Source organism: Notolepis coatsorum (genome assembly GCF_963971535.1).
Source record: "Notolepis coatsorum genome assembly, chromosome: 8".
Lineage (NCBI taxonomy): Eukaryota > Metazoa > Chordata > Actinopteri > Aulopiformes > Paralepididae > Notolepis > Notolepis coatsorum.
Genome location: NC_140172.1, coordinates 24,450,776 through 24,469,869, shown reverse-complemented (window position 1 = coordinate 24,469,869; position 19,094 = coordinate 24,450,776).

Genomic DNA, 19,094 nt, shown 5'->3' with positions numbered 1-19,094 from the left:
GTGTGGTGCTTTCATCCGAGGAGTTCTGGGCTAGGACGAGTGGACCTGCACATTGGATTACCTTACCCGGACGACGGCGAGCCCTACACGGCTTGGATTATCTACTTGCTTTGGGTGCTTTGATTATGCCATGGATAACAGCCAACACTGGTAAGTGTTGGAACTACCCCCGAGAGGAGTCCAGGTGAGACGGCGCTCTAACCCGAGTGAGGTCGCCTCACGTCTCTTCGTTGTGGACCGGCAGCTACCGTCTACAAGAGGGCCCAACTGTATTCATCTGTGGACCAAGGTTCTGTGGGCACCGTGTTCAGCACTCTGAATTCTCCCAAGAAATCGTTGGCCAGATGGGATATCGCCGGCGGCTCTCCTAACCCCCCCCCCCTACTGACTTACAACCAGCAGGACCCCCCTTTAGTATATCCAGCTATAATCATTGAGTACCATCGCTATAGTTCCCTAAAGAACCAGGTTGTATACTTGCTTCCTGCGTAACCAGAGATTGGACATTCAATGTTGATTTGCCTACGAATACTCATTTGCCTTACAAGTGCATTCAAATCATAAATGTCATTAAGTGAACGTTGTATATACCCTTTGCTATATATTAAATATTCGATTTATACATTTGTGTGGACTTGGTTTCATGGTGGGAAAGTGTTCATCATATCTATATCATGTACTGTGTGGCCAGTAGTTAAAGTACATAAAGCGGTAGTGGTTTAATGATACCATACTTATCAATACAGTCAGGGAATTGTACCCCTCAGTTACAGTTAGGTTTTAGTGAGTTTTTCCTTACCTTCGCGTGGGGTATGTCTGGGAGTGCTTGCATTCTTTCATTTATTTGCATCCATCTAAAAATGTTTGCACCTTATGGTGTTCTTGTTCTGTTCTTGACTTATTGTTATGTTTTCTTCTTGACTTGTTTAAAGAAGATCTGTACGGCCCATGGGGACATTAACGTGTGTTGTTGGGCCCTATAAATAAATTTGATTTGATTTGATTTATGGGTAATTATGGGGCCAAATTTCCGCTCACAGTGCTTGATTGGTAGTTTAGTGTGTGCTATGTCCTTCAGTCTATGTGGGGCTACTATGTTTTCTTCCAATTTTCTCCAGGATACCAATGCCTGGGGATCAAACCATATTGTCAATGGTCTTAATGTGTATGCCTTAAAATATTGGAAAAAATCTGGAACTGCCATGCCACCGTCTGCTTTATTTCTCTGTGCGGTGGATCTTTTTATGCGAGGTGGTTTGTTATTCCAAATAAATTTGTATGTGGAGGAGTGTAATCTTTTCCAGTACCCCTCTGGAGGGGGTAACGGTAGCATTGAACTGATGAAGTTGATTCTAGGTAGTACATCCATCTTAACTATTGATACCCTTGCCTGTACTGAGTTTTTAAGTTTTGCCCACCTGTCCAGGTCGTCTTTGATTTTGTTCTGTATTTTTGTGTAATTGTGCTTCACCGTTTGTCTTATGGTGGGAAATATTTCCACACCCAAGCATCTAAAATGTTTTACCATGGGTATCTCACCTGGGAGGGTTGTATCTTTTTTTGCATGGGTGTTAAGTGGAAGGAAAGCCGACTTCGGCCAATTTATTTTAAATCCCGATAAATCACCAAAGTTCTCTATCAACTTGAGTAGATGAGGCAATGTGGTGTTGGGGCTTTGCATGAACAATATTACGTTGTCCGCATATAAACTAATTTTATGTTGTGTGCCCTTGATTATGATTGGTTCTATGGATTGGGATTGTCTTATATATTGTGCTAAAGGCTCTAATGATAGATCGAATAGTCCGGGACTAAGAGGGCAACCCTGTCTGGCTGAGCGTGATACCGGAAAGATTTTGGAGATGAATGTACCTGTTGTAATCATGGCCGATGGGTCGTTGTATAATACTTTAATCATATCAATGAATCCTTTTCCTAACCCCATCCTTTCTAATACTGCCCATAGATATGACCATTCCAGCCTGTCAAAGGCTTTCATAGCATCCAGGGACAGCATCGCCTTAGGTATGGTGTCTTCTTTGTCTGCATCTAGTACGTGCAGTATTCGTCTTATGTTATCAGTGATCAGGCGACCTCTTATGAAGCCAGTTTGGTCCGGATGAACTAAAGACGTCATATGCTTTTGTAATCTGATGGCTAATACCTTAGAGTACAGTTTGACATCGGTTCCGAGGAGGCTTAAGGGTCTGTAACTACCGCACTCGGTGGGGTCTTTGTCTTTTTTGAGAAGGACTGAAATGAGTGCAATATTGTCGTGTTTATGGAAGCTCCCCTCCTTGACTGAGTATAAGATCTTATTTAGTAATAAGGGTCCAATTATGTCCCAACAAGAAAGGTACATTTCTGATGGGATACCGTCTCTTCCAGGAGCCTTACCATTTTTCATTTCGGATATGGCCTTCTTGAGTTCCTCTAGTGTGATCGGTGCTTCTAACTGTTTAGCGTCATCCTCCGAAAGTTTAGGGAGAATAATTTGATTAAGATATGTGTCCATTTTGTTTTGATCAAAGGTCGTTTCTGATTTATATAAGTCGGAGTAGAATTCTTTGAATGTATCGTTTATTATTTTGGGGTCTGTTTCAAGTACTTGTTGTTTTCTAATGGCAGTTATATCTGCAAATTTTGCATTAATTCTTAATCGCATGGCTAATAGGTGACTAGGTTTAGAACCTTGGGAGTACTGCTGTTGTCTTGTGCTGCGTATTTGCATTTCCGATTGTTGTCTGTATATGGCATTGATCTCTGTTTTTAGTACGTTAACTTGATTTTCTAGTCTAGTTGAGTTGTTGTATTATAAAGAATTAAATAACGTTGAGTAAAGCGTTTCCAGTTCAGACAGTTTTGTGCATTGATTCTTGCGCATTATGGAGGAAAATCTATCAGTGAAATCCTTGATCATACCCTTTACCGACATCCATATTATTCTGGGGTCTTGCACCAAGTTTGCATTCTCCCGTAGGAATACTGTGAGAGCTTCTTTGAGTTGTGTAATGAATTCCTTGTTATTAAGCAGCATCGAATTAAAACGCCATCTTGGGGCCCGGGAAGATAGTATACCAAATGTTGCTTTTAGGAGTAAATAACAGTGATCTGATAGTGCATTGGGTATAATTTCCACTTCATATTTATCAAATAGTCTCGGGGATGCAAAGACATAATCAATTCTGGATAATGTGTTATGTCTCGCCGATCGACAAGAGTACTTTCGGGTCGTGGGATTAAGTGAACGCCATAAATCATTTACACCTGTAATCTTTGACCAATCCTTTAATGCTTTAGATGAATTTTTTTGTTCGCTGGAAAAGGCGAGGTAAGATTTGTCCATCCTTGGATTCCAAATGGCATTAAAATCCGCACCTATTATAAATGAGTAATCGGGATGGTTTAACATTTCATCGGTTAGTGTAGTGAAGAAACCCTCTTCGTACAAATTTGGGGCATATACCGCTGCCAACGCTATTTTCCTGTTATTGTGTACAATCCTAGCTATAGTTATACGCCCATCCGCATCCGACCATACCCCCTTTAATTCAATATTTAACTTACGTCTGACGACTATGGCTACACCTCGAGTTCTCGTACCAAAAGAAGAGTGACTAATATTATGGTATGTGTTATCCGCTAACGTATCTATGTCTTCCTCTAAAATGTGCGTTTCGCTTAGTAGAGCCACGTCCACATGTTCTTTTTTCATCAGTGTGAGCACGCTTTTGCGTTTGTGTTGTTTGTTTATCCCACCAGTGTTCCATATCATTATATTCAAACTAGCCATAATCTATGCATGTTTTTGTGTAGTTTTTGGTAATGCTTCTGGAGTGCGAAGCTACAATAGATGTACATCCAATTATTGAGGTCCCGTTGAGAGCCGAGCTTAAAAACATATATATATACAAATAAAAATCCCCTATTTTCCCCTCACCCAGAGAGTCGTACAGGCCTGTGTTCCAAAAACACATCCTCCGCGTATGACTCCCTCCCTTAGGCCACCGGATTGCCCAAACTGAGCTTTGTAATCCTAATCTTCCTATGCTAATTGCCATAGGATCTAACATTTTCATTCTAATACAATAGAATGTCGCTTTTGGTCTTGCGCCTTCCCTTACTGTAATGAAATATTATGAAAAATGAAAAAAAAAAGAATAAACTTTCATCGATATATTCATTTGAACCCTCTACTAACTTATGTAGGAAACATCAGAAAAAAGGAAAAGATTGTAGAGAAACATTAACACCTTAATATGAAGAACAATGGGAAAGAACAATGTAAGATAAAAGAGAGAGAAAAAAAAGAGAAAAATAAGGAGTGAGAGATAGAATAAAACTCAACGTGGAGAAGCCACTAGAACAGAATTGAGTAATTAGATAAAAGAGAAAAACAGAGCCTTTTAGAGCTACAATGTGCCAATCTCTATAGTGGAGTGATTACTTAAATTGTTAGAATAACCTTATTGTGCTCATACGTTTAGGTGTGGTTGATTTTTTTTTTTTTAAGTTTTATTAAGGCCTGATTAAACTTCAGTCAATTGATCATATGCTTATGCTTATACACACCGGATGTTAATGTTAGAGTTGCAAGCCTTCGTTGTTATGGTGCATTATATTCTAGAAGGTTGTAGAATACACTAGTATATACTAACAGACTGTTGTTATGTTCCAGAATGATCTTCCTACCCAGGGTTCATGACTACTAGTATTTTCGGGGGATTTCTAAGTGACCCAGAGCAGTCGAGCGATAAGCCAAGAATATTCCAGATTGTTCTTATTGTCAATGATATGTTCTTGTCTCCACGGAGACCAGAGGTCTGAAAATATAATGCATTACGAATCATATTATACACAATATGCCTTGGTGTAGCCGGCATGCATATCATCTGCTACTTTTGTTGAGCCCAGATAAAGTCATTCTAATACTGATATACACAGAGAAAGAGAGAGATGAGAAGGCTTATCTGTTTTCAGACAGTCTTTCGTTCTGCCTTGGGGGTTCTGCTCCATGTCGATTCCAGTATTCCTCGGCTTCTTTAGGCGTGTGTAATCCTACCCTATGGCTGTCCCTGCCCACGATCGATAACAGCGCCGGGTATGCTAGCCTTGGTCTGAGGCCAGACATGAACAATTTCTGCATCACCTCCTTGTAGGGGAGACGCCGAGCGATGGCCTCTTTGCAAAGATCCTCGTAGATAAATATAGAGTGTTCACCATGTTTCAGCTTCCCCCTTTGGATGCGAGCAATTTTGATGATGTCATCTCTTATTGCCGTCTTCCGCAGAGTAACAATGATGACTCTTGGCCCGTTGCTTCTTTGATCCCGAGTACCGATTCTGTAAGCTTGGTCCACTGTCGGCACTGTGTTTAGAAAGTTGTTACCCAAAATCTCTGATAGCACTGTTGGAAAGTTGTCGTCTGCGCAATTGACTGCTTCATCAAGTCCTACAATGCGGATGTTATTTCGCCTGTAGTAGCGTTGGGTTTCGAGTAGCCTCTCCATCGCTTCATCTTTAACATCTTGTATTTTCCTCCGGCATGCCTCTTCCACCCTTTTTATCTCCTTTCTTACCTCTGTCATGCCAACGTTGATGGTGTTCTCGTTCACTTTGACTGCCCGTGTAATATCTGTCACCGTATTCTCCACTGTTGTGATTCGCTCGGACTGTACAGCGACCGCTTTCTTAACTTCTTCTAATTTAGCATCGATGTGTTCGAATTTAGAATCGATGTGTAATTTGAAAGCGACCATCTGTTCTTTCATCAGGATAGTCAGTGAGTTGAAGTCGGGTGGTGTAATTGCACTGCTTGTGTCAGTTGGTGATATGGGTGCAGTGAGGGATCCGATGGATTTGTTTGCAATTATCTTCTCAAAATCACCTGCTTTATCTCTCACGGTACTTTTTCCTGTCGTTCCTGTTATGTTGACATCTATTGTCTCCCTCTCGGGGCCAATAGTCGATGGTCCCGGTGTATTCTCCTCTATATTCCCCTCGTCGGGGCTTGTCACCGACGGATCTGCAGCAACGTCGCCTGTTATTTTTCTTGAACGTGTTTCAATCTGCGCCGTTGGAATTGCTGTTTCTTGTTTCTTTCCAATCTTTTTCTTTTCCTTATCCATGTTGTCTTTTGATATAGTTAGTAGAAGGTCTTATCAATACATACGATGTGGTCTAATCTCTTTTGGTATTGTCCAAATAAGGTTTTTAAACTAAATTAACGTTAACGGGAGCGGAGCTATTACCAAATGCGTGCGCTACATAATGCAGCTAAACCGGAAGTTCTAAGGAATAATGCGCCTAAGGAAGTTTAAAGTGAGTAAGAAGATCCTTATAACTTCTAGTCATGCACAATAGAGAGCTTCCTGACTGGTAACATCACCTCCTGGTTTGGGAATAGCACCGCACACGACCGCAGCAGACTACAGAGAGTGGCCCGTTCAGCCGAACACACAATTGGAGGTGGGCTTCCCACTCTCCAGAACATTTACACCAGGCGTTGCAGAGCCAAGGCTAAGAGAATAGTCAAAGACTCCAGTCACCTAAACAATTGCCTCTTTGACATTTTTTATTTTACCCAGTGGGCGATGGCCACAAGAATACTTTTTTGGTACACATCAAGTAACTTAGAAATGAAAAAAAATAAAAAAATAATAAAATAAAACAAAATAAAACGAAGACCCCCCCCCCAACAAAAACCATCACATAGGGTCGAACATAAGACAGGATAAAAAGCAATAATACTACATATCAGACAGGCTAGTGGCTGTTCCTGGGGAGGGACCGTTACACATTTGATCCTTATTACCTTTAGCATAAGTCAGATTGTGTGTGTTTGACATATTCTGTCCATTTTGTCCAGATCCGGTAGAACTTCTCCTGTTGAATTTTTATTGAAAATGACATATTTTCCATTATGTAAATGTAATGAGTTACGTCTATCCAATCGTCTAGTGTCGGTGCCTCTGGTTTTAAAGGAGCAGACCCTTATTATAACAATTGTGTTGGTTGATTTAAATTTGGCCTGGCAAAGTCCTCCGTATATTCTGGAGATGATCCTATTACATTTTGATGATTTGACTGCTGATGTAATCACTTCCATGATTTCTGACTCTCCCGTTCCTATTTCTCCCACTACATTTTGGTTGAAATAATGTCGTACTTGCAGGTATCTAAAGAAATCTTTTTGCTCCAGTCCATGTATTCTCTGTAGAGATTCAAAGCTCTGGGACACCCCCTTATGGACAAAAGAAAAATAATTTGTTATGCCTTTATCTGCCCATCCTTTGAATCTGACATCTGAATTATTGGGGGGGGTTTGAAATCGAATGCACACCATCTCAACATTATAAGGGGAACAACAACTGCCTCTTTGAACTGCTGCGGTCAAGCAAGCGCTACCGGAGTCTCATGGCCAGTACAGAGACTCAGAAGGAGCTTCTATCCCCAGGCCATCAGGATGCTCAATGACTCTATGTAACACTAACCCATCATCATGCACACACTCACTTTTAAATAAACACTCACCTTATTAACACTCACTTTAGACACTTTAATCTATTTATTAAAGAGATTTGCACTACATTCATACCTCATTTGCACCTTACCTTAAAGTTTTGTACCTCATTGTCTGCATTTGTACCTCATTGTTTACTCATTTTTACTCACTGTACTTAGATTGTACTTGGGCTGTACTTTAGATTGTATATTGTATTGTATATTGTATATTCCTCTCTTATTTACTTTTTTTTTACTGTATGAAGCACACTCTCAGGGGCTCATGAACCAAGCATTTCACGTAAAGTACATGTATTTTATTGTGACATCTAATAAACAAACTTGAAACTTGCTCTCACACACACACATCTCCTCTGCATGTTTTAACTGGACAGTGTTGAATGAGAACCGTGTAGACTCAACCAGTTTTAAAAATGACCTGCTTATTTAATGTCCTCGCTGGTTTGGTTCCTGTGTGACTGCCATTGAACCACTAGTGTCTGCTGGCTAGCTACAGAGCTCCACAGCTGATTATCACAACATTGATGGGGGTGCATAATCTTCCTGTCAGTCACCACTGGTCTCTTCATGTAGATCTGTAGATAAGGATGATGTCATAGACGCAGACAGCAATCTGAGTTCATTGAGCCTCCTGAACAGGCCATTACAGGTTGCTTTATGAGCTTTAGCAGGTGTGAAAAGTAATTCAGTATCTGGCTTTCAATTCTACCTCTTTCACCTTCTGTTGTGATTTTAAGATAACTACTTAAGAGTCACTTTAACAGAAAGCAGGGCCAGCCTTGTTACATTTGGTGCCCTAGGTGAGTTTTTATTACGTTTATTTGAATAGGGACAGTGCACATTATTCAACAGTAATGAGACAGTACCACCACTGTAAATACGCCAATGTTAGCTGGGTAGCTAGTTTACCTAGGCAATTATGTTAAATGCCAGGTAAAAACAGAATAGAGAGAGACATTTTTAAGAGCATACTTATAATATAGTATAGTATTTGACTATACCAGCATAGTTAAAAGTGGTTAAGGCTATTAAATACACAATTTGCTATTGGCAAAGTGGGAAGAATAGAATACAGAATACAGGAAAACATTTTGAGACAGAACAAGGCAAGACAAGGACAATGTAACATCAGCAACATGTAGGCATGCAAACCCACTACTAACACACACAAAGTAACTGCTATCTTTCTACCAGTCGGTTGTAGCCAGCGTCCTCTTTTTTTGCTGTGGTGTGCTGGGGGGGCAACATCAACCCGAGGGACTCCAGCAAGCTGAACAAGCTGGTGAAGAAGGCTAGCTCAGTAGTGGGTGGTGAGCTGGATAATCTAGAGGTGGTGGCTGAGAGGAGGATGAGGAAAAAGCTAGAAGCCATCCTGGAGAACCCCTCTCACCCCCTCTACGAGGAGCTAGCCAAAATGAAGAGCACGTTCAGCTAAAGACTCATCCCCCTGCTTTATACCGGCAGCCAGCTACAACAAAGGGCTCGGACGGCCGGCTCTGCTGCCAGAACTATCTCTGTCAGAACTCGGGACTTGAGAACTAGAGACTCACATCACCGTAGTGACTATCTTGTATTTTGCACTAGATACTCATATCACTGGACTCTTATCACTGGACTATCTTGTATTTTGTACTTTTCTATATTATATTATATTTGTATTTATATTGTATAGTGTATCTATAGTGTAGATACCGGACTGTATAGGACTGTGAAGCTATGTATCCCCCACCCTGTATCGCCCCATCCCATGCTGCTTTGACACCTGAATTTCCCCATGGGGATTAATAAATGATCATCTTTATCATCTTAGACTAACAGGCACATAGAGATCAATGTTTGAGAGGCTGGAGGTGGCAGGGCTAGTTGTTATGGTCACATGCCTGGTTATCTAATAACCATGTTGTGAGAATTGCTTAAATTACCTGTATGTGTCAATATTGCGGATGTGTGGTGGTCTGGAGTTCCAAGATGTTGCAGCTCTGATGGAGAGAAGGCCGACTCACTGAAGGAGCGTTTCCTCAGCTGATTGATTGATTGAAAAGTTTATTAACAGATTGCAGAATGGGTACAGTACAGTACAGCTCAATACATACAATTGTTAAGGGGATGCAGACCAGAGAAAGACTTTCGTCTTGTTTACATCAGGGTCCCCCATTTTCAATTCATCATAACATATATGACATACATGACATACAGATAGACAGTACTGCTACATCTATACATTTATGACATATCCGATTTGCAAATACAGTACTGTTTGTGATACAAAAGTGTCCAGAAAAGGAGTGTATATACATTTGGCGTAGAAACTGTACATTGGAGGAGGTTGGTTGGGTGGGGTGGGGTTGGGTGGGTTGGGTGAGGGCTGTACATTGGAGGTGGGGGGGGGGGGGGGGGGGGGGTTGGGTAGGGGACACACACACATTTTACACTGTACATTGGAATAGTGACAAAGCCTTACTTGGTCATTTACTGTACAACTAGGTTAGGACATTTGTAGGGGCCAGTTTCGAATTGCAGTCGCACGTAGGTGTTTTTTGAGAGTGTTTTTGAAAGTGGGTAGTGATTCACATTCCTTTACAGCTTTAGGCAGGGCGTTCCACATTGATGTGGCATAATTGCGAAACGTGTTTAGTCCCTTGTTTGAGCCGAATCTGGGTTTTACATGATTTGTGGAGCTCCCTCTGGTGTTGTGATCGTGGTATTCACTGACCTTTGGGAAGTATTTTGACATGTACATGGGTACCTTGGTCGCGTAGTGTATCTTGTAGACCAGGCCCATTGCAAGTTGCTGTACTCTGTCGTCTACTCTAAGCCATCCTAGGTTGTCAAAGTGGGCAGGGGTGAGGTGGGTTCTAGGAGTCAGGTCAAGTAGTAGTCTGACTAGCTTGTTTTGAGATGTTTGTAATTTGTTTTTTAGTGCCTTTGAAGTGCTTTGGTACCATGAGGTGCAAGCATAGTCGTAGTACCCTTGAATGAGTGCTCCTGCTAGAGTCTTCAGGGTATTCTTGTTTACCAGAGAGGAGATCCGGTACAAGAATCGCGTTCGTTGGTTGACTTTTTTTATTACATTGGATGCCATTTTGTCACAGGAAAGATTAGCCTCTAGGATGGAACCCAGGTAGGTAATTTCATCTTTCCTTGTGATAATATTGTCACCCACTGTAACCGAGAAGCCGTCGGTCTTGCTGAGTTTGTTATTTGAACCGAAGAGAATGGACTCTGTTTTGCCCATGTGTAATGATAGTTTGTTGTCGGCGAGCCATATGCAGATTTTGCCTAGTTCCGAGCTGAGGGCTTTTTCAACCTGTAACTTGTTCTTGTCAGAGACCAGCAGGGCTGAGTCGTCCGCAAACAGGAACAAGTTGCAGTCACAAGCTGACGACATGTCATTTGCATAAATTAGGAATAGTAGCGGTCCTAGTATGCTTCCTTGTGGAACACCACAGCTCACTGTGAGGGGGGGGGATAGGGTACCGTTTACTTCCACCATCTGTTCCCTCCCCTCCAGGTAGGATTGTATCCAGCTCACTGATAAACTATCAAAACCAATTGCTTTTAGCTTGTCAATCAGAATGGTGTGATTGACAGTGTCGAAGGCCTTTTGTAGGTCCAGCATGACCATGCCGCAGTATTTGCCTGCGTCCACCTCTTGTTTGATGTGGTCGTTCAAGTAGAGAAGGCATGTGTCAGTGGAGTGGGATGTTCTGAAGCCAGATTGGAATTCGTAGATTAGATTTTTTTCCGCGAGGTTCCTTTCGATCTGTTCGTATACTATTTTTTCCATGACTTTCGAGATGGATGTAAGGATAGAAACAGGGCGGTAGTTACCCGGGTCTAATTTGCTGCCCTTTTTGTGCAGGGGTGTTACTCTCGCAATTTTGAAGTCCTTGGGGACGTGTCCCTGTTTTATGGAGAGGTTTATTATGTGTGTGATGACTGGGGTGATGGCTGCTGCTGAGTCTCTGAGGAATTTGGAGGGGATGTTGTCATGGCCAGTGGCCTTGTTTGGTTGGAGGGCGCTCAGTTTTTTGAGTACCTCATCTGTAGTTACCATTTCCAGTTTGAAGTCGTCTTTGTGGACGCCTAGGTTCTTGTAGTATGCTACTATGTGTTCTACCCCATACTGCCCTGAGTGGGAGGGTAGTTTGTTTACCAGTGTTGTGGCTATGTTTGTGAAGAAAGTGTTTAAGTAATTGGCTACATCCAGCTTGTCTGTGATGAGCGTGTTGTCCGTCTTTATGTTTATGTTTGAGAACCTGGTTTTGAGTTTTTTACTGCAGCCTAGTTGATTGTTGAGTAATTTCCAAAGTTCACGTGGTTTATTTTTGTTTTCCTCGGTTTTGTCATTGATGAAATTTTTTTTAGCAGTTTTGATCATGGAGTTTACGTCATTTCTTAGTCTGTTTCTTTCTAGTTTGAGTTCAGTCACGTGGTCTTGGAGTTCACTGCTCGTGCTTTTGGTAAGCTTTGACTGACTTTTACGAAACTCAGAGCATTTTTTGTCTCTGGCTTTCATAGCGGTCAGTATTTCAGTGTGCATCCATGGCTCAGCGCGATTTTTTACCCTGGTGGTTCTTAGGGGGGCCATGTTGTTTAGTATTGATGAAAATTTGGTTTTGAAGCCAAGCCAAGTTTCTTCAACCAGTGTACCATTGAGTTCATCTGACCAGTCCAGACTCTCCAGTTCAAGGTTAAAGGCCTCGCTAGAGTAGGTTTTGAGGTCTCTAGATGTGACTGTTTTGTGACAGCCAGCCTTTAGTTTTAGCTTTTTGCGGGTACAAAATATCATATAATGATCACTTAACCCACATGCTATAACCCCTTTATTGGAGATCTTGGACTTGTCAGAGGTCAGTATGAGGTCAATGGTAGTCTGAGTTGATTCACATATCCTTGTGGGTTGGGTGATTAGTTGGCTGAGGCCGTGCAGATCACAAAACCTATTGAAGGATTTGAAGACGGGTGCATCTTTTTGTTGCATATCCGTGTTCCAATCCCCAATAAGAATTTCTTCCGCATCCTCAGCTCCAGCTAAGCACACATCCAGAGTATCATAAAAGCCAGTTTGATCTGGCGGTCTGTATATTGTGCCGACTAGAACAGATTTTGCCCTTTCAAATAAAATTTCCACCCATACGGTTTCAATTGTCTCATGATGAAGGTCAGTACGGGTAATGAATTTGGTGTCCTTATGTATGTACATACAAACACCACCTCCATACTGGTTTCTGTCATTACGGACTATAGTATAGTTCTCTATTTCTATTTCAGGGTCTGTTACAGATGGATCAAGTTTAGTTTCAGTAAAGCATATTAAGTCTACCTTACCGCTCATAAACAGGTTTCTTATTTCGTCCAGCTTATGCTTAATGCTGTTTACATTAAGGTGAAAGATGTGTAGTCCGTTTTTATTAGCTGTGTTATTGATGTCTTCAAGTTCCAGGTAATTGTCTTCTGGTGCTGCTGTGGGGGAGGGAGGGGGGGGGCTTTGTTGTTGTCTCCGTGAGGTCTGTGTGTTGGTGTGTGGGGAGGGGGGAGGGGGGGTCCTTTGTCCTGTGTCTTCTCTGGCGGCAACCCTTTGTTCTCCTGGGCTGGTAAACATAGCCAGCCTGGCTAGGTTGGCTAATTTATCAGGCGATTTGTCCGTGGGGTTGCCGGTTGGGGGGGCTTTGTTGTCGTGGGTGGGAAGGGGGGAGGGGGGGGTCGGGACCCGCGCCGTGCTGGTACAACAAAGGACTTGGTCCAGAGTCCTTTGTTCCTGGATGTTTTCGCCGTTAGCGCCGCTGGCTAGCCGGCTATCGGGCGTTGAGATGTTTAAATCCCGCGTCGGGATGGTCGTCATGGTCGTCATGGTTTCGACCCTCGGTTCACCTCCTCTCGTCTCTGCCTCACGTGTGCTCGTCTGCTGCGGCGTCATTTGGGAAGAGTTGCCGTCCGTGCAGTGGATGTAGCCACAGGTTGAGTTGTTGATGTTGGTTGCGATGGTAACCTCCCTCGCTTCTTGCGCTGCCAGACCAAGTCTTCTCGCCTGAGTTCTGGTCAAGACCGGGCCTGGGTTTAGATGAATGTCTCCCGAGAGTAGCAGGATAAGGGAGAAAAGGGTCTTTCGGTCCATTCTGCCATTCGGGGGTCTGTTCTTTCTTTCAGGATTGGCCGTTAATGTTGCGTGAACGGTCGCTGTCCCCACGGCCAGGTGCTTATGCTCCGTGCCGTTTTGGAAATAAAAGTCGCTGTGTAGCTCTGATGGAGAGAAGGCCAACTCACTGAAGGAGCTTTTCCTCAGCTCTGATGGAGAGAAGGCCAACTCACTGAAGGAGCTTTTCCTCAGCTCTGATGGAGAGAAGGCCAACTCACTGAAGGAGCTTTTCCTCAGCTCTGATGGAGAGAAGGCCGACTCACTGAAGGAGCTTTTCCCCACCGGGACGATAAAGTCTCCCTCGACTACGGTTCTGGTGAATCTGTTGCTCTGTGTGAAGAAATCAGTGAGTGGTGGTGAAGCCAGACCATGGTGGATTTTAAACACCAGGCTGGCATCATTAAGCTTTACAGTGTTGCTCCAGCTCAGAAGGTGATGCTTATCTAGGACGTTACAGTGGTGCTGACGAAATGGCTTCTTGTCCAGAACCTTGGATTGTGGACTGGTTGGTTTCAGGTTTGTATCATACGTTTGAGTCCAGCTAGTGATGCAGTATGTAAGGTGGGACATTATAATGGCATTGAAGAATAATTCCAGTGTTCAAACAGTTTCTAATGTATTCGAAGTTTGCCAGGTTGTGTTTAACTGTTTGTGTGACCGTTTTCACCTGTTTTTTTTAAATGTAAGGCTGGATTCTAGGATGATCCCAAGATATTTATATACAGACTACTTGGAGCCTCTCACAGTAGTCTGTATCTGGGTCAGGTGTTACGGATGCTCTTTGTTCAAAGAACATACAGACGGTCTTCTTAGCGTTCAGGTGGAGACAGTTATCAGTGAGCCATTTAACCATTGGAACCATGGCTGCGTTGAGTTATCTTGCTGCCTGGGTTTTGTTTTTAGCACGGACATAAACTACTGTATCGTCTGCATACTTCTGGATTCCTGAGCCAGTGCAGACTATGGGCAAGTCATTTATATACAGACTAAACAGCATTTTGTATTTATTGGTTTAAAATACAGAGACAGTGCATATTAAGGAACATTACTGTAAATATGCCAGTTTAGCCAGGTTGGCTAATTTTCAACCATAGTCTCTGGGGCAGGTATCATCCAATAATACAATAACAATAATAATAATAATAATAATAATAATAATAATAATAATAATAATAATAATAATAATAATAATAATAATAATAATAATAATAATAATAATAATAATAATAATAATAATAATAATAATAATAATAATAATAATAATAATAATAATAAATAATAATAATAATAATAATAATAATAATAATAATAATTTATATTTATAAAGCGCTTTACGATGCAGGGTGGAAATTGCCTCCTTCATGAGCACTACAATAATTAAAGCACAGTACAATAATTAAAACACAGTAGGAATCAGTAGGTTACAAGCCTGCTGATAAAATACATTACTTACAATACATTAAAATACATTACAACCCCTCAGTTAAAATGGTCGCACACTTGACCATCGCTCAACCATGATTTTAAGTTTGATTTAAATGAAATGCATCTTCCAAACTCCCTGGGGCGTGTTGGCAGACTGTTCCAGGTGTGGGCTGCGCTCACAGAAAAGGCTGCCTGACTAAAAGCAGACCTCCTGTTTGGAACAGAGGTGGACAAAGGTCAATTCTGTGGGATGTTTTTTTTCTTTTTTTTATATATATATTTTTTGCACAAATCTCTCCAATATTCAACACATATCTTTCCACATCACAATATGCAACGTCCAAGATTTGCCTTTTTCTTTTTTTGTAAGAACATACAAAACATGTAAAAGACTCATACAAATACATTAAAAACTGACATGGAAATTAAAAAAATACTTACGAAAAAAAATACTATACATTGTGCATATATATCCCTGATGCACATACTTTACATGCACCGATCTACCTGCGAGCAGGTATGTGCTGCATCTTCTATCGGGATGCCATCCTTCTCCATATTGCATGTGAGAGAATGCGTCTCAGATATATGTAGGTGTGCATGAGAGCATGCATGCATGTGTGTCTCAGATATATGTACGTGGGTACGTGTATCACGTAAGTATGTGTGCATGCCTCATACGTGTGTGTGTGTGCATCTTTCTGGTGTGTGACTGTACTCCTACCTCTTGTGTGTGTCTCGTATCCATGTGTGCCTCTGCCCCCTATGTGAGTGTGTATCTCAGGTATGTATATGTATGTGCGTCTCAGCTACGTATGTGTGTGTCCCCTATGTATGTGTATATCCCCCATATGTGTAAGTGAGAGCCTATGCTTCAACTATGTGTATATGTACGTGTGTGTATGCCTATTTCCTATAAATGAGTATGTGCATGTATGTGTGCCCCTGGCATGTATATCTCAGCCTTGTGCATATGAGTGTGTGTAAATCTATTATGTACACATACGAATATGTGTATCCTAGATACGTGTATGCGGCTAAACATGCGCATATGAGAGTGTGATAGAGACGGTGGCCATTCCATAGATACACCATCCGGACATAAAATCTATGCATATACATACATAATACAATATAAAGTACAAGTTCTGTGGGATGGTTTTAATAGATTTACAAAAAGCCTTCGACACCGTTAACCATGATACTTTTATATAAACTGAAGGCTATGGGTTTTAACAGTATATCCTTAAGGGATGGAGTAATATCTGAGAGGCAGGAAACAAGTAGTGGAAATTAATGGGAGCATATCCTCCTCACTCCAACAGACGTGCGGGGTGCCCCTAGGGAGTATTTTAGGACCACTTGTATTTCTTTTATATGTCAATGACATGAAAACTGCCTGTGAATGTAACTTGTTTTTATTTGCGGACAATGCTGCACTCATGGTCTCCCATCAGGACAAAAGAGAAGTTGAGAGGTCACTCAGTCTAGAGCTTGTCAAGATCAGTCATTGGCTGGTCGCAAATAGGTTATCCCTCCACCTGGGTAAAACCGAAGCTATCCTTTTTGGCTCTCCTGGGTTCAAAGTAGTGGTAGGAGATACCAAGTTTACAGTTAAGGAGGAAGTCATGTACCTAGGATGTGTTTTGTACAACACCTTATCAGGGGTGAGCATGGCACAAAAGGTGGTCTCAAAGATCAACCAGAGAATAACATTTCTCGGTAGAGTGTCCACCTATATTAACAGGTCAGCCTTAGAAGTACTGGCAGGGGTTCTGATTCAATGTCATTATGACTATGCATGCTCCTCCTGGTACACTGGCATCACAGTAGCACTGAAAGGTAGGCTACAGACAGCTCAGAACAAATTAGCTAGACTAATTTTAAAACTCCATCCCAGGACTCACCTTTCACAGACACATTTTAACAGCCTCAAGTGGCTCAGGGTTGAGGAGAGGGTCTCTCAATTAAAACTCTGCATGGTACACAAGATACTCAGGAATACTGTCCCTCAGTGGATATTTTAACAGGGTTAGGGATGTACACGGACACGCCACCAGGGGGAGCCCTACAGACCTTGTTCCAGTAAGATGTAATAAATAGAGTACTCTATTAAATAGAGTAATAGGCCAAAACTCATTCCTGTATTCAGCAGCAGTACTATGGAATAGCCTACCAATGGAGTTGAAGTCCATAAGCCCCTTCTCCACTTTTAAATCATCTATAAATAGGTGGATCATGAGTGGCAGAAGCTGGGAGTAACAAAGGGATTCTATTATGTGTCTTTCCTTTTGTTCTTTTATTGTTTATAAAATGGAATAGTACTGTATGTATGCATGTATTAATAGTATTGCATAGTTGAACAATTTGATTGTAAGTTGTCTGCAATCAGTCCCCTCTAACTACAGACCTGGTATATCTGTCAGCAGAACTACAGTCCCCTCTAACAACAGACCTGGTATATCTGTCAGCAAAACTACAGAGTCCCCTATAACAACAGACCTGGTATATCTGTCAGCAGATGCTTTCTGTTTTATAAAAGTACAGAGAGGGGGAGGAGCCAAGCCATGTAGGATCTTATTAGGTAAGGCAGGCATCTTTGAAATTAACAAAATTGTCCCAGCTCAGTAGATTCTGATTTGTTATGCTATGACAATGGTGGTGGCTGTTTGTTTTCCTTTCTAGTACTTTCACCGCCTGATGGTAAACTACTAAACTAACTAAAAGACCCTGGGCCCTCTGGACATTTGGGGCGACACTCTAATTCCTTATCTGAAAAGTGGATCTGGGTACAGTGGATGTTATCTTTAACATAAAACATCACACCTCCCCATCTCCCTTCAGGTCGCTCTAAATATATTATAGCCAGGTACAGTCAGAGCAGCAGCTGGGGAGTCATCATGAAGCCAGGTTTCAGAGAAAAATAAATAATCCAAATTTGATTCTAAGAGTAGTTGTTTAATCTGTTCACTTTTAGGGGTGACACTTCGTATGTTTAGGTGTCCCCCTGGAAGGCCTTTAGGCTTGGAATTGGGGTCCTAGACCACTCTAGTATGATTAACAGACTGGATGAAACAGATTTTAGTTTTTTAATAGCTTCTTCAGATTGACAAAACAATATAATAAAAATAAACCAATCTGGACATCCTGCAAAAAATTGTTGCAGATTTTATTTGTGAAAATGTCTCAGAAAAGCCTCTTTATCATCAATGTACATAGATACACCATAAACTCTCTTAATACCCCATATCTCTAGTTTCAGAGTAAAGGTTCATGAAGTCATTTTATAAATATATATACAGTTCATGTATCTCCATTACATGAAGGTGGAGGTAGATGTGACCTAAATAACTATGTTATGTTGATTCAAATGTTGATTCAATGTAATTTCTCACTCAAAGACGACCCTTGTTTTTTTTTTAATATTTTTTCCCCCTCCATTTTCCTCCGATTTCTCCCATCCCAATGTTAGTCGTTATGCCAATTCCCAATCCCCTTCCTGGTCGCTGCGCACTTACCCCCCACAGTCAGATCATCTGGGAGAGTGGAGGCTATCACGTGCTTCCTCCGACACACGTCCAGCCAATCAACCGCTTCTTTTCACCTGGCAGCGCGGATATTCTCCGAGAGGGCGTAGCGTGTGGAAGGATCACACTATCCCACTCAGGTCCCATCCGCGCTTAGCAGGCGCCCCGACCGAACTGTAGGAGTCGCTGTTTACAACGACCCGGACCCACCCCGCCAGCTTCTCCCACCCTCTAATACTGCCAATTGTATTAGTGTGAGCGGCCAGCCAAGCTGGTGACAACCCCGGAGCTGTGAGCTGGATTCGAACAGGCGAATCCAGCTCACAGCTCCGGGGTTGGTGACGAACGCAATCTCCGCTACGCCACCTAACCGCCCTGAGACGACCCTTGTGACCAGAAGGTTGAACCGTTTTAACACTATTTTCCTAAAAGATTTACCTGATTTTAGATTCTACTTTTGCTTCATGTATTTTTGGTCTT